This window comes from Meles meles, chromosome 2, assembly GCF_922984935.1.
Source record: "Meles meles chromosome 2, mMelMel3.1 paternal haplotype, whole genome shotgun sequence".
Taxonomy (NCBI): domain Eukaryota; kingdom Metazoa; phylum Chordata; class Mammalia; order Carnivora; family Mustelidae; genus Meles; species Meles meles.
The window spans coordinates 167,812,851-167,826,662 of NC_060067.1; the positions used below are offsets into that span (position 1 = coordinate 167,812,851).

A 13,812-nucleotide genomic window follows, 5' to 3' on the forward strand; every position below is an offset into this window, starting at 1 on the left:
ATCCAGATGGCCAACAGACACATGAAAAAGTGCTCCACGTCACTCGGCATCAGGGAAATACAAATCAAAACCACAATGAGATATCACCTCACACCAGTCAGAATGGCTAAAATTAACAAGTCAGGAAATGACAGATGCTGGAGAGGATGCGGAGAAAGGGGAACCCTCCTCCACTGTTGGTGGGAATGCAAGCTGGTGCAACCACTCTGGAAAACAGCATGGAGGTTCCTCAAAATGTTGAAAATAGAACTACCCTATGACCCAGCAATTGCACTACTGGATATTTACCCTAAAGATACAAACATAGTGATCCGAAGGGGCACGTGTACCCAAATGTTTATAGCAGCAATGTCTACAATAGCCAAACTATGGAAAGAACCTAGATGTCCATCAACAGATGAATGGATAAAGAAGAGGTGGTATATATACACAATGGAATACTATGCAGCCATCAAAAGAAATGAAATCATGCCATTTGCGACGACGTGGATGGAACTAGAGCGTAACATGCTTAGTGAAATAAGTCAATCTGAGAAAGACAACTGTCATATGATCTCCCTGATATGAGGACATGGAGAAGCAACATGGGGGGGTAGGGGGAGAAGAGAAGAATAAATGAAACAAGATGGGATTGGGAGGGAGACAAACCATAAATGACTCTTAATCTCACAAAACAAACTGGGGGTTGCTGGGGGGAGGTGGGATTGGGAGAGGGGGAGGGGGCTATGGACATTGGGGAGGGTAAGTGCTATCGTGAGTGCTGTGAAGTGTGTAAACCTGGTGATTCACAGACCTGTACCCCTGGGGATAAAAATACATTATATGTTTATTAAAAAAAAAAAAAATTTGGAAGGGGAGGTGAACCATAAGAGACTATGGACTCTGAAAAACAACCTGAGGGTTTTGAAGGGTCAGGGGTGAGAGGTTGGGGGAACAGGTGGTGGGTAATGGGGAGGGCACGTTTTGCATGGAGCACTGGGTGTTGTGCAAAAAGAATGAATACTGTTACGCTGAAAAAATAAATAAAATGGAAAAAAAAAGAATGTTTGATGTTATAACCACATTAACATCGAAATATAAAAAATAAAAAATAAAAAAAAAATAAATAAAATCTTTTAAAAAAAAATCTGTGACAGTGAGTAGCAAAAAGGGATCTAATCAGAGTGGACTAGGTAGTCAGAGAAACTTTGCCTGGGGTGGTGGAAATTGAGCTGGGGACCAGGAGAAAGGTAAGAATGAAGGGACTCGGAAGGAGTGGGGCATGCCGGGCCTGACCAGCAAGGAGCTGGACGTCTGGAGGAGGCATCAGGGCAGGAAGGAGGATCAGAGAGGGGCTCTTGGCTGCATTCTGTCATCCTCCCCGAATTGCTCACTCCCCTGTACCTCTACCTCTCAACCTCACCCAGCTCAGAGCCAGCCCTGATGATCCCTTTCCTACCTCTTAGAGCCCTGACCAGTCCCAGGCTGCACACTTCCCACTCCCTGAAGGCTCTGCTTGACGGGTTGTAAACAGCCTGTTTGAAAAGTAATTGCATGTTTGGGGCTGGTGCTTGCCATTTGTAATGGATCATTCTTCCTCCATCCAATTTCTCTCTTCCTATTCCCTAAGTTTGTTTCCCAGGAAGTGACTCCACAAGCTTTCTGGGCAAATGACTGAAGAAGATAATGAGGCCCTCTGGGCCACACAATTCAACCAGACTTTTCTGACCGGGAAGCCATTCTGGACCTACAACTTGCCTCTAGCTATAGGACAGAAAAGACAGAATGGGTTCCTTTCCTTCTAAAAAACGAAGATGCAACAAACTAGCCACAGAGATGCCTACCCTAATATAGGACATGTGCACCCTCCTTTGCCCCAGCCCTGGGACAGCAGAAGCCTGTTGTCCAGTGATGTCTGTCTTACTACACACCTCCAGCCCTTGATCCCCTATGTCCTTCAGAAATAAAATAATCAGTACTCATTACTGAACACCTACTATGTGCATGACCACCCCAGGTAGTCTGTTTGATGCATTTGCCCTACAAAGAGAGGCACAATGTTACTGGCTATAGGTTCTCTGCCCAGCACTCCCATCCCCACACCCAAGCTTATAGTCAGTGGGGTTGTTTGGAATTACCACTATTCATGGCTGGCAAGCATAATCCAGCCAAGTCATAAATTTTGTTTCTTCCAGTAGACAGTTGAGTCTCCTTATTGATCCCAATTTGTTGTTCTGCTCTCATGTAATTGCTCCCCATGATTAAGACTCCAGGTTGGCAAGGAAGTCTGGCCAGACGGAGTGTAAAGGGGGTAAGCACAGAACTGGAGTTTACCCTGCCTCCCCACAGTGGATGCTGAGGCTGGGATGTGGAGTCTGAGCCACTCTGGAGACCCTCTATAGTCCGGCCCTGCACAGACAGAGCTACCCAATGGTGGAGCAAATCTTACTGAGCCCCATCATTTCCATACATTTGGGGGCAAATTCCAGACATTGGCACCTGAAACTCTATGACTGCTGTATCTCACAGACCTGGAAGTTTTAGGGAACTGGTGCTATTGGGGCAACCCCGAACCAATGACTGACAGAAGTTGGTGGTTACACATTCCTCCTCCCTTGCCTCTCAGGCAAGAAAACTTTGACATGCACACTAGCTTCTAGAATTGCCCAGCAAAATTGTGTCCCAGTCACGAACAGTGGAAACTTGCTTGAAAACACAATCTTTACTGGTGTTCTTCCTTTCAGTGTATACTTCCCAGTTACTTACCAGTGTTGCTGGCCTATCCTTCAAAGAAAATACTTGCACTTGTGTCTTTGTCTTAGTGTTTTCTTCTTGAGAAATCCATATTACGTCAGTTGGTACCAGCAATAGTACTAGGAAGGGTGTGCTCGGAAAGGGATTCTGAAGTTAGATCCCTTGCTGGCCAGAGGACCAGGATCCCATTCCTGGTAATAAATGAGGTTAAATAAAACACATTATGGTTGTATAAAATTCAAAACCCTGTGGAAGTCCTTACCTTCCACAGATGGAAGGAAGCTGCTGAAAATCAGACCCATAGTCTGATTTTCAAACGTCTCAGAATTATAAATAGGGCTGAAATCACAAGGTTGGTGAGTTTCCTATGCTCAAGTCAGAGAAGGAGCAGGATTGAGACCTGGAGTAGGGACATGTAGGTAGATGCACTTGAATATCTTCTTAGTCAGAACGAATGAGCAAGAAGTGGCAAGAACTCTGGATGCCCTGAAAAGATACGTGTGTACCAGTTATTGGGAGATAACCCTGCAGAGTAAGGGGCCTACCACATCACTAAAGATTTTAGGGGTCAGAGAGAGGAGGAAGATGGAGGAGGAGTAGGAGAACCCTAGGCTGGTCTTGTCCCCACCACACAACTAGATAACTATCAAATCATCCTAAATACCCCAGAAATTGACCTGAAGACTGACAGAACGAATTCCACAACTGAAACAAGAGAAAAGGCTACATAGAGGGAGCAGGAGACGAAGAAGCAGCAGAAGAAGACAGAGACTTAGACAAAATGTGAAGACAGAATTTATCCTAAATGAAAGAACAAGATAAAGCTATGGCCAAAGATTTAAATGAAATAGATAGAAGTAATATGCCTGATGGAGAATTTAAAGCAAAATCATAAGGATACTCATTGGGCTTAAAAAAAAAAAAGAATAGAAGACTTCAGTAAGACCCTAAAGATTTTAGGGCATAGTGGTCTGTAACATGTCAAACTATCCTCTCCAAAGTATTGTTACCATACCTTGCTTCTCTACCATGTAGAAAAAGACCCAGGCCTCAGCAGTTTCCTTTGGATTTTTGATGACAGCACAAACCACTCTTGCGAATGCTGAGACCCATTTATCCAGCGTCTTAGAAGGTTGTCAGATCTGAGTAGTGCTGAGAGCGAAAAAGGCTCTGCAACACTTGTGGTACAAGTGGTCCTAATGCTTGGCCCGTGTGATTCATCAGCTCTCATGTCTTTTCAAGATATCCATAATAGACAGGGATGCTTTATGGCACTCCTCAAAGCCAAAACTGCAGAGGGGGGTTGCAGATCCCTAGCCCTCTGGAGCAAGACCACGTTATCTACAGCAAATCGTGACACCATTTTAAAAGCAGTGCTTTTAAAATGCTGCTAAAGGGGCGCCTGGGTGGCTCAGTGGGTTAAAGCCTCTGCCTTCGGCTCAGGTCATGATCCCAGGGTCCTGGGATCGAGCTCCGCATCGGGCTCTCTGCTCCGCAGGGAGCCTGCTTCCTCCTCTCTCTCTGCCTGCCTCTCTGCCTAGTTATGATTTCTCTCTGTCAAATAAATAAAATATAAAATAAAATAAAGCTTAAAATGCTGCTAAAGCCCCTTAACTATGGAATATCAATGGCTATGTTACTGTAAGTGCCAATGATGAGCTGGGTATTTTTAGACCCACTAAGTTGTAAGGTTGAATGGGCACAGCAGCAATCATTATACAATGGAGGCAACAAACCTCTGTCTCAGCTCACACCTGTGGCCTCTCCACCTGACAGAGAACAATATGCAGGCTAGGTTCATGGAAAGTCAGCTCATTGGTTTGCTATCGGCATAAAAGCAACTGTTACCATAAAACACCAACTTCGGGAATAGCCCTGAAAGATAGGGTGAGTGGAAATCCCTCTAGTGGGCAAAACTTTGAGCAGTAAATATTTGTATGGAGGGTGAAGCGACTGAGTTAAGGACATACATATGCTTCTCGGCAGTGATGAACAAACTAAATGTTTGCTTAGGGGTTTGGAAGGAGCCATTTTGAAAGGTCAGAGACAGAAGCCTAGGAAAGAAGCATGTGTGTGGACCCATAAGCAGGGGCTCAGGGTGTGTAGAGAAGAGAACACTTACCTTGGGAGAAGCACTCAACAAGCAGATGGACAGGAAAGCTCATCCAGCAGTAGTCCACGAGCCCCAGCCACTCCATTGCTTGCACAATGGGCCCGCCAATGGAGGATAAACAGGGCCCAATAGCATGGGCTCCTTCTCACCAAACCTGATAGATACTGGGTTTGGGGATATCTGATCTGTTAGCAACAGAGACTGATGTTAAGCCCCATGTATGACGCTATCTCTCAAGGAGACCAAACGTCCGCTTGGTAATACGTTCACCACAGTGGATTCCTTTTGCTGGGAGGAGGCAGGTATTGCAGATAAACACACTTCATCCATATTTTGGGCGTTGCATTGCATTTCCACCCACAGTGCCTTTGCCAACCCCAACATCTGAGACCTCAGGGAGTATCTGATGTTTCATAAGAAGCCCTCTAACATTGCTGTAGGCCAGAGACCCACTTTGTGATGAAGGTGGTACAACAGTGTGCACAGGACTCCTGAGGAAATAGGCTCTAAGCCTATGCAACCAGAAATGACATTCAGAATCTCTCCTTGGGTTGGTCCAGTAAGGACTTGGCTGCCATGATGGAACTGCAGGCGCCTCAGCTGGCGTCGGCCACGCCACTGCTCTGCTGGCATGGACAGTGGTTGCACTGTGACCACGCTGCACCTGGGATCTGGGCACCCACAGCCTCTGCTGCCCCTGCTTCTTACCTCATTTCTCCTGATGCAAACCCATGGCATGTGTGTTCGATCCCATCTGACAAGGTTCAGAAAGGGGGCTCTGATTTCCACCAAGACTGAATAAGATGCAGAATTCCTCAAACACAGGAAGGGGTACTAGATGCTGAACAGCCAAAATAAATGGCAAATCTCCAACACATACGTTCTTTTAAACTCAAAACAACTCAGTGTGTGACAGAGCCTCACTTCCCTCCTCTGTGAAATGGGTATGACTGGCTGGCTGGAGCTTACACAGAAGTGTAGTACAGGATTCAAACTCAGACTTCTGATTGCCAGTCTTGTGTTCATCCCATGACACAGTGCTGCATTTTCCTTTAGGGTTTGGTCCCCTTTATCCCCCTTGTGAGCGTCACGCCTGGCCCTGAGACATAGTCCCTATCTAGCCCCCTCCTTCCTTGCTCCAGAACAGGTGGCACAGAGAAAGTGCTCAACTAAACACCAATGACAGAGTACATCCAGCTCCCGGACAGTCAGAAAAGAGCTTCTCTGAGTCACTGAGGTACTCATCCAATGACAGGTGCCTACTCCCTTTATGGGATGCCCTACTCCCTCGCTGCTAGTGAAGGCTGTTTCCTTGCCACTCGTTATGGTCTCTGCAGTATGTAAGTTCTGTGGCTGAGGTTCATATAACTGGGAGTGTATTTATGTGATCCATACTCTTTCTTAGGAAAATATTGATTTTCTAATAGCAGAATGACTGTAGAGCCATTAAATCAGACCAGACTATCATAAACTCCAGGATTAACCAAAGAATACTTTCACCTTTTCTTTAGTTTTGTGAGCAATCAAGAGTAGATACATCTACTTAAACAGGACATGATCATAGTATTTATTACTTGATTTGAACAAACCACCACAATTCCCCACCCTTATTGCCGGATAAGTAATTAACCATCCTGGTCTTATTTTAAAGATTGACTGACAGGAATGAGGGAGGCTGAGTTGTATTAAAAAAAAAAAATGCAAAGGCTCCTAATGGGAGCTGCCTCCCATTATGCAGGATACGAGTGGAAGGGGAGTGGATTACGCTGGCAGTGGGGGATTGCTCACCAGTCCCTGCCCTGACCAGAGGATGTGTGAGCTCATTATCCAACTGTTAAAGTCTTAGTAAGAAGAGCAGTCAGTGAGGGGAGGATTTCTTTTTTTCCTTTTTGGGAAGATCTCTATCTTTCTTCTTTATTGATTGCTTGCTTTTCATTTTATATCCTTTCTCCCTTGCCTGAAATGAGAAAAATGAGCCCTTGCCACGGGCTTTAAACTTTACACCCAGACAATATCTCCCCCTTATCTAATGCCAGGCAAGAAGCTTCAGCCCAGAGGACCCTGGGTAATGTTACAACAGATTATGTCATAAAATGGAGAGATAAGCAAAAGAACCAATCTAAAAGACGCAGCAAAATTTACCTTTCCACCACCCTCTGCTCCCCTTTTAGAGGAGGGCTTTAAATCAATCTGCCTTTGCCATAAATTCTCTTTCTAAAATTTGATAACAAGTGCAATATTTTCCTTGGAGATTGGGTTCTAATAAGATGGAGGTTGGGGGTGGAGAGCAAGCAGGGTTTAGCAAAGTAATAAAATGCCATGATTGATCCTGGTCAGCAGGGTTGTTTGGAATTACCGCTATTCTTGGCTGGCAAGCATAATCCAGCCAAGTCATAAATTTTGTTTCTTCCAGTAGACAGTTGAGTCTCCTTATTGATCCCGATTTGTTGTTCTGGTCTCATGTAATTGCTCCCCATGATTAAGACTCCAGGTTGGCAAGGAAGTCTGGCCAGACCAGGAGTGTAAAGGGGGTAAGCTCAGAACTGGAGTTTACCCTGCCTCCCCACAGTGGATGCTGAGGCTGGGATGTGGAGTCTGAGCCAGTCTGGAGACCCAGAGTGCCCAGGGCCAGGCTGTGGTGTCAAAACCCCCCTCCACCAGTCACCTTTTCTCCAAGTATTGTGTAAGCCAATGCCCTCACTGGTCCACATGTTCTTCACCCAAGTGTGATTCCTCAAACACGCTTAGCATGTGGGCCTCCCAGATGTAGCAACATCTGTATATGAGACTTCACTTTACCAAAGATGGAAAAACTGATGCTTGAGCTGGATAGGAACTACTCCAAGATCACACACTGTGCAGAGATATTCCCCACCCAATGACTCCACTTAGAAACTAAGCCTTCTAGCCCACACTGGAACCTGGCCCAAGAGAACCAATGACTAGAGGATTGGGTCCCCTAAGTCTCCAAGTCTGTAGCTCAGGTATCTTGGGTTACCCAACCATGAAGCAGAAAAGTTTATAGCCACACCATTTATAGATAGGCCAGACGGCAAGCATACTCATTTATCTCCACTCACCAGCTGTGTGACTTGAAGCAAGTGGCCTAGCCTATCTGAGTGCCAGTACCTCATATGCTAGCTGGGAATAATCATAACACCTGCCCCACAAAGTTTTTGTGAAGATTTCAATGAGATAACATGGAAAAGTACTTGGCAGAAAAAAAAATATATATATATATATAATAATTATTATTGTTGTTGTTGTTGTTGTTATCATTGTTGTTGTTACTTCCAGCTTTAGCTTGTGCAAAGAGCCTTGCTGTTCTTAATAGAGAAAGAAGTCTGTGGTACAGAGATATTTGGAAACTTTCTAAGCAAAGTAGGTTTTTACAGTAGAAGGAAAAGCATATTTTGATAACTCAGAGTATCTTAGTCAGACCCTGGGAAACTAATTTAAAATAAGGTTATGTGCCTTTAAATAGGAACTCAAATAGATTCCCTAGCACTGCACTGTCAAAAGTCAGTTCAACTTTATTTCATTCCAGTCATCTCCGAGATGGGAATGGGAATTCCTCATTCCATGAACTCGGCAATATTGCAGCTAAATCATCTGTATGTGATCTGCCTGTCTGGTGGTGGGTCTGTTTGACTACATGTTTTAACAAAAATATTCCTCAAACCTTGAATGATTTTCTTCTTCCTCCTTCCCTTTCCCTAACTGAGAGATTTAACCAAGGTGGTGGTGGAGACTGGAGCTACAAAATCAGTCATGGCTTGTCAGGACAAGCTCTTTCTCTCTTACTCACCTCCATTGCCCAGACTGAGATAAGGGACATGAAGTTGAGATGCTGGACCCATCCCAATCCATTAACAAGGGGGAGATCCTTTTCTTCTGGGTCCTAGCCTCCTCTGACATCTGCCTCTCACCTACAGCCCCAAGGTTCTCCCCACCCATCAAATCTTGCTTAAGAAAGTGTATGCTTGATAAACTCGAAATGGATAAAAGACCTCAATGTGAGACAGGAATCCATCAGAATCCTAGAGGAGAACATAGGCAGTAACCTCTTCGATATCAGCCACAGCAACTTCTTTTAAGATATGTCTCCAAAGGCAAAGGAAACAAAAGCAAAAGTGAACTTTTGGGACTTCATCAAGATCAAAAGCTTCTGCACAGCAAAGGAAACAGTCAACAAAACAAAAAGGCAACCCACTGAATGGGAGAAGATATTTGCAAATGACAGTACAGACAAAAGGTTGATATCCAGGATCTATAAAGAACTCCTCAGGGGCGCCTGGGTGGCTCAGTGGATTAAGCCGCTGCCTTCAGCTCAGGTCATGATCTCAGGGTCCTGGGATCGAGCCCCGCATCGGGCTCTCTGCTCCGCAGGGAACCTGCTTCCCTTCCTCTCTCTCTGCCTGCCTCTCTGCCTACTTGTGATCTCTCTGTCAAATGAATAAATAAAAATCTTTAAAAAAAAAAAAAGAACTCCTCAAACTCAACACACACAAAACAGATAATCATATCAAAAAATGGGCAGAAGATATGAACAGACACTTCTCCAAGGAAGACATACAAATGGCTATCAGACACATGAAAAAATGTTCATCATCACCAGCCATCAGGGAGATTCAAATTAAAACTACATTGAGATACCACCTGACACCAGTTAGAATGGCCAAAATTAGCAAGACAGGAAACAACGTGTGCTGGAGAGGATGTGGAGAAAGGGGAACCCTCTTACACTGTTGGTGGGAATGCAAGTTAGTGCAGCCACTTTGGAGAACAGTGTGGAGATTCCTCAAGAAATTAAAAATAGAGCTTCCCTATGACCCTGCAATTGCACTGCTGGGTATTTACCCCAAAGATACAGATGTAGTGAAAAGAAGAGCCATCTGTACCCCAATGTTTATTGCAGCAATGGCCACGGTCGCCAAACTGTGGAAAGAACCAAGATGCCCTTCAACAGATGAATGGATAAAGAAGATGTGGTCCATATACACAATGGAGTATTATGCCTCCATCAGAAAGGACGAATACCCAACTTTTGTAGCAACATGGACGGGACTGGAAGAGATTATGCTGAGTGAAATAAGTCAAGCAGAGAGAGTCAAGTATCATATGGTCTCACTTATTTGTGGAGCATAACAAAGAACATGGTGGACATGGGGATATGGAGAGGAGAGGGAGTTGAGGGAAACTGGAAGGGGAGATGAACCATGAGAGACTATGGACTCTGAAAAACAACCAGAGGGTTTTGAAGGGGCGGGGGGTGGGAGGTTGGGGAACCAGGTGGTGGGTAATAGGGAGGGCACGTACTGCATGGAGCACTGGGTGTTCAAAAACAGTGAACACTGTTATGCTGAAAATAAACAAAAAAAAAAATAGAAAAAAAAAATAAAGGAAGCATGGGAGACACAAATAAAGTGGTATTTTTCATTAAAAAAAAAAAAGAAAGTGTATGCTTTTAGCTATAGGATAGAAAAGCAGGGAATAGACTCTCAAACCTGACTCGATAACATTTATAAACTAGGACACTTACGGCAAATTAACCTAACCTTTTTGTGTCTCAGTATCATCCTCTACCAAATACAGATAATTATACCACATTTTCTATTCCATAGGTTTGATGTGAGAACTAAACATGTACTTTAAATGCCTGGCACATGATAGGCCCCCCAAAATGCTAGCTTATCTGAGCTGTTTCTGGGCGCTGATGGAAGACGACATTAGGCTCTAGTAGATAAAGGGGAAGATAGGTGGTTAGTAGAGGTGGTGTGGAGACAAAGCTCTTGCAAAAATGTAGCTGTGAAAGAATGAGAATGGTCATTGTTTGCCTCTCCCGGGGAATCCGAAGTGTTCATGCAATGCTTTTTCCAACTGGTCTTTTTGTCAGGTGAATAATTTCCAAATATGTCTGAAATGGAAGAGATTGAGAAGAAATATTCCAGTTGTGTTTCACCTTCTCTCAAAAGAATTGCAAATTGTGTGGCATTTTTCTTACTACTCTGCCTTGACAAGGAGAGAGTGGGAATGAGTGTGTGCAGGAAGCTTTAGAAGTCATGGAATGGAGATCCTGGGTATAAAAAATAAAGGACCCTTTCTGCCTTTGTTTCTCCTTATCCTCTATCTGCTAGGGACAGCATAAAAGTCATCTAAGATAGCACTCTCAAATCTGGCTGCTCATCAAAATTATTTGGGGAGTTAGTAAAATATAGATTCCTGTCTCCTTTCTGAAAATTCTCATTCAGAACATCTAGGGTGGAGACCAGAATCTGACATTTATCAATGGCTATTGTCTTGGTGACCAGATGGGTTCAGGGACCATACTGAGGCAATCCCTCCTTTTAAATGTAATCTGTCAAGGCAGAGCCTCTGTCTCTCACAGTGCATCCCTGGCTAAGCTACGGGGCATGTGCAGGGGCTGAGAAGTAGAGGGTTCTCTCCTAAAATGGACTCTGTCTGGATCAGAGAAGAGGGGCAGTGCCCCTTGTGCACAATCTCTCACAGAGACCCTGTAAGACCATCAAGAAGCCGCCTCCCATGGCTTCATCTTTCCCATACCACAAACCCACCAAAACCAGTGATGATGAGCAGATTGATGCCAAGAATTGCACCAGGCAGAAGGATCCAAGGCTGGCCCCCCATTATTCCACTTCCTTGGTCCCCTACTTCTTTTGCTGTTTCGTCAGTCTCCTGGATTCCTGCTACATCCTCCAGTCCATGCCTCAGATCCCTCCATTACAGCTGGAGGAGAATGAGGAACGTTTGCTTGCTCCACATCTGACTCTAACAATTTTTTCGTGTCTTGGGCTAAGGAGACTCACTCTGCTCTCAAAGGAAGGACTTTTGTTTCAAGCATGAAGAAGGCATTGAGTGCCTCCGTTCTGCTCAGGCCCCCATCAGCAGGAGCTATGCCTAATTTTCTCACTAATTACCAAAGAAGTGATCACCTCATCAAAACAAGTACTATTTTTTTATGGCAATAACATAGTCCAATTTCACATAAGGGATATGTGTTGCTCCAGTTGATGGGGTTTTGACTTGCTCCTTGTGAAACCATAATCCCAGTATTATTGTGTTATGGAGGAATTCCCATTCTTCCCATTTTAAGGGTCACTACAACAGCCATGAATGTTCTATTGCAGCCATTTAGTGGTGGTAGGCACTAAAAATCTCTGTTAGGATATCTCTGACATTTAAATCTCTAATGGAAGAGGGATGGGAATTTCTCAGTTTCCTGCTTCACATACCAATGAGAAATTAGTGAACATGAGGTCATGTGAGTTATCCAAGGTCACACAACTTACCTTTAAATGGCCTGACTTCTGGTTCCCACAGCCTCCCTGAACCTTGCCAGATGACAGATTTTCCCTGGTGTCACTACAAACAAATCAAGAAGCAGAAGGAGTCCAGGAGGGCACCCTTGGTGAAAGCCCTGATTTTGTTTTCCTGAATAATCATTGTGCCTGCTTCCTTTCTGGGCAGCCAAACCCAGTCAGCATTGGAGACCACAAGAAGAAGAAAAGAGAGCCCTTTCACTCCAATCTGAAAGGCCACAGCGCTGCCTCATGTGCTCATTCACCATCCTCAGTGAGAGGCAGTGCCTCTACAGTGGGGATGCTGGAGACAGACATCAACCCAAACTAGGCATCCAGATCAAACTAGGCATCAAGAGAAAAGGAGCAAAACCACTAATACCCTGGACTCTGCCATAGGCATTTATCCCAGAAAAATAACTATTTTTGTTCACACGAAAACCTGTACATGAATGTTCACAGCAGCTTACTTGTAATAGTCAAAACTGGAAGCAACCCAAATGCCCTTTACTGTATAAGTTGTTAAAGAAACTATGGTACATCCATACCAAGGAATATTGTTCGGCAATATGCAGGGGTGAATTATCGATACAGGCAACAACTTTGCTGGATCTCAAGGGAGTTATGCTGAATGACACAAAAGCCAATTCCAAAATGTTAGACACTGTGTAATTCTATTTGGGGAACATTTTGAGATGCCAAAATTATAGAAATTGAGATAGATCAGTGATTGCCAAAGACTAAGGGTGGGGAAGGAAGCCGCCGGGGCTGTAAGAAGGCAACAAGAAGGATCCCCGATATGGAAAAACGTTTGTCTCAACTGTGGGGCTGGTCACACAAATCTACATATGCAATGACATCATAAAACTGCATCTAACTTAACACACACACACACGACACACAAATGAGTTTACGTAACATGGGGACATCAGAGTAAGATGGGTGGATTATGGCAATGACAATCTCCTAGTTACGAAGCTTTCCTGTTGGGATGCAAGATATATGAGTGGTACACAGAATCTCTCCGCATTATTTCTTAGAACTGCACGCATAGCCACAAATATCTCAAAATAAAAAGTTAAAAAGTCCTCTATCAGCCCTAGCTTAATTCCTTTCTTCTTTACTCTGGGTTGGCTTTAGTGGCCTTCTTCCAAAAAATAAAGTATGGAAAAGAAAAAAAAAAAAACAGTAACTTTACAGTGAAGATATTTGGCAGTCACCACCCTAAGCAGGTGATCAAGGTCAGCATTACCAGTGATAGTCATGTTGATCAGATACCCCCTGTTGTGAGTGATGAGGAGTGTACTTCACCTCAATGGCATTCTTCCCTCAAATCCAGAATTCCAGTTTAATCATGAGAAAACATCAGACGCTGTCAAATTTGAAGGTCATTCTACAAAATACCAACTCTTTCATGACCTTGACATTTCTGAAAACAAGGAAAGAATGAGAAACTGTCACAGATCAGGTGAGAAGAAGGAGGAGACATGAGGGCTAAATGCAACGTAGTATCCTGAATTGGATCCTGAAATAGAAAAAGGAATTAGTGGAGAAACTGCTGAAATCTGAATACAATGAATAGTTGAGTTAATTACACTGAGCCAATATAATATAACAATATAATATAACTAACTGTGTTCAGACATA

General features: G+C 44.0%; 1 pseudogene; it reads right to left on the bottom strand.

Moving 5' to 3' along the window:
• Positions 1–13,812, bottom strand: part of LOC123936942 — an 88,799-nt pseudogene that overhangs the window by 25,148 nt on the left and 49,839 nt on the right.